Here is a 3,436-nt window from a genome sequence, read left to right as displayed (position 1 = left end):
GTACCTGATTTCCATTATATAACAAGTGAATCCATAAGTACTATGCATTACCAGTACACACAGTAGTGAACAAAAATTAATGCTAATGAACTAAATCTATTAAAATTTTTGCATCTAATGACCTCTTCTTCAGCTGCACCGGGAAATCCCAGGATCCAAGGAAACCAACTAAAGTTGTCCTGGAATCCCAGAATGGTGAGGCCAAGGAAAAAACCTTTGCTAAAGGTGATGCAACCCCTTCCTCCTCTTGTCAAAAGGACAAGTACAAGTTTAAGCTTGCACAGTAATAATTCACAGCATGCACAATTAAAACTAATGAACAGTGATTTGAATAAAGTATGGAAATTTTTATTGAAAAAGTTACCTGGATACCCTCACATTTCCATATGAAATCCTTGATTTATCAGATATTTAAAAATATTCCTCCCATAGGTGGGGGTGCTCACCATCCATTCACTCGACGTATTGCTGCTCACGGGTGACTGTCCTTTCTTCTCCTCCTACCTTTTTTCCTACCTTCTTCCTTCTGTCTACGGGTGACTCTACACTGAATGACATGCCAAATGGTTCCCTGTACACTAGGAAACCATTTACTATGCTGGGTGGTAACCATATAACCAAATTATGGCTCGGTGGTATAGTGGGTAAGGCGCTCCAATTGGATTGAGCTGATGCAGGTTTATATCCGAGGGGTGGTTGGAGTTTATTGCTCACGTAATGCCACTCAGGGATGAATGAGGCTGGTCACTCTCAAATTAAATGTCAGGACCAATTTGCCTTGCCCTAAGCTCCTATGCTACTCATGAGGAAACATGGGATTAAATGAGGAATGAATGAATGAATAAAATATTGGTACTATTTGACTTAATGCTATGATCATTTTTTTTTCTTCTGCACAATGTATATTCCCCTAGTGGTTATTACAAAAAATAATAACACTCACTGCATCTACAAAAGACCATGCAACATAGGGTGTCATACCCTAATCAGACCATATACCTACTGCTGACATATTTTCCAGTAACATATAAAAATGCTATAACCCAATTTTCATTTACTGAGAGCCCTACAACACATCTATGGGATGAAAAACAATAATTTTCTGCTATGTCACATCTGATGTTTGATCTTTGACAACAAGGGAATATTTTGCCCATAATACAAATAGCTAGGGAAAAGGTTTGCAAACTCCTGAAGCTACATTCCATCAATCAATTATCCAATATCTTTTTGTGCCCCATCGGGATCATAGGTGCCAGAATCCAGACAGGTAGCTAAACTGAATGTGACCAATTACTGAAGCAATACTATCAGCAATACAGTACACTACTGATGAGACTTTTGCTACAGTGAATCCAGAACTAGCCATACGACAGGTTCTGGAAACAAAGAGAGTGCCTTCACCGTGACTCTGGCCTTACCACAAGATGATTACTGAACTGTATATACGACTTTTTTTTTTTTTTTACACATATGGTATTATGAACATAAAAAACAAAGAAAAAGCTTTAGGGATGCAAAAATCACTCTCTCCCCCTCTAAAAATAAAATAAATAAATAAATAAATAATAATAATCATAATAATAATAATAATAATCAGTAATTCATTCACTCATTTGTTCATCATCTAATCCTGTGTTGCCCCATGAGGAGCATAAAAGCCCTGGGCTAGACAAGTTGGTCCTGACATTTAAGATGAGAGCGACCAGCCTCACTCATCCCTGAGTGGCATTACGTGAGCAATTAACTCCAACCGCCCCTTGGGTATACACCTGCCCAGGCTCAATCTGAATGAAGCACCTTATTTACCCACTTAACCACCAGACACCATACTTTGGTTATGTGGTTACCACCCAGCACAGTAAATGGCATTCTGGTGTACAGGAAACAATTTGACTTGTCACTCACTCAGTGCAGTTGCCTGTACACAGAAGGAAAAGAAAAGAATGAAGCAAAGAAAGACAGAAGCGGAAGGAAGGAAGGAAAGAAGGAAGGAAGAGAGGAAAGGGCAGTCATCCGAGAGCCACCCTACATTAAGTAAATGGATGGTGAACACCCCCACTTACAGCCATATGTGGTGTCATGCCCACGTTTTAAAGTAACAGGCATAGTTTAATCCATCAATCAGTTCTAACAAATACAGTAGCTATTACAAATTCAAACTTTAAAACTTACACAGGTAATTTCAATGTATAGTGACCCCCTCATATCCTACTTATGCTTTTTCCATTTTGTAGCCTGACCTAAACGTAGCTCATTCACAATGTATTCGGTGTTGTCAATCAAGAATGCAGACTGATATCTGTGGAAAATTCCAGGATGTTTCAAATTTGCCATGTGGTGGCATCATTTGTAACAGTATCTGCTACATTAAACCTCTGTCATATCACAGTCTTATGTCTCTCTTTGTTCTGTATTGCAATCTTCAGATAGCATATCAGTAGGCAAGCTGGAGTCATACAGGGTTTTTAATGGGAAAATGAGGGTCAGGACAGAGATTCAATTAATACAGTACATTTACTTTATGACAATGGATTGAAGAGGCATAATTACGCAGCTTCCACAGATGCAGGGAACTTTGTTAACACATCAGCCATAAAAGTAGGAGGTGAGAGGGCACCATCTTTAGTTCTTGTTGTCCTGACAGCCTAAAACCTGGACTACTCCACAGCTTGATAAAAGATTTGCACCAGGCAGATATGATATTTCAAAATTAATAAATAAAATATACAGAAGACAGTGTACTGTTACAATTCAATGCCAATAAGTACTGTACTGTATAATGGAAGTGTGATACATTCCATGATACTATGTCTTACTCGCAGACAAAATTATGTTATTAGCTACAACAGAATATCAGAGCTGTTCTTACCATGAAAGGGTCTGGTGAAAGTACCAATAATCCCTGGCTCCTATGAATCTCCTTCAAATGAACATAGCTGTCTGGCACTGGATGGAATTGAATGTTGGAGTTGTTTTAGCAGCTGTTTTTCTGACCCCAGGCTTATCAAAAATGTGAATCTGATGGACTGTAGGCTAAAGTTGCTCTTCTCCAGCAGTCTGCCATCCTCCTTTGGGAGGACAGGGAGGAGGCTGAGTGATGCTTTTTTACATAACCAGGCAGCTGAGATGTCTGGTTTTATCAGAGCCACCACATGAAGGCATCAATCTCCAGCATCTGTCTTAACAGTATGAGGGTAAATGATACAAGTATTATCACTCAAATGAAGAAAATCATCTGGTGTTTGATGAGGCAAAATACTAGAGTTGTTACAGCCATGAGAGGGAAACACTAAGCAATACTCCTAAACTGTAAAGTGAGGTGTGATATTCCCAGCTTCCAGTCCCACAGTATAAGGAAAGTAAGTCATATGAGCCTGAAATATAACATGGAACATTAAACAGCACTGCCAACCTGGAGAGTGAGGCATGCCGT

The sequence above is a fragment of the Coenobita brevimanus genome, chromosome 92 (genome assembly GCF_032717465.1).
Source record: "Coenobita brevimanus isolate Jiangsu-jjx chromosome 92, ASM3271746v2, whole genome shotgun sequence".
NCBI lineage: Eukaryota > Metazoa > Arthropoda > Malacostraca > Decapoda > Coenobitidae > Coenobita > Coenobita brevimanus.
Note: the sequence above shows the minus strand (reverse complement) of the source record.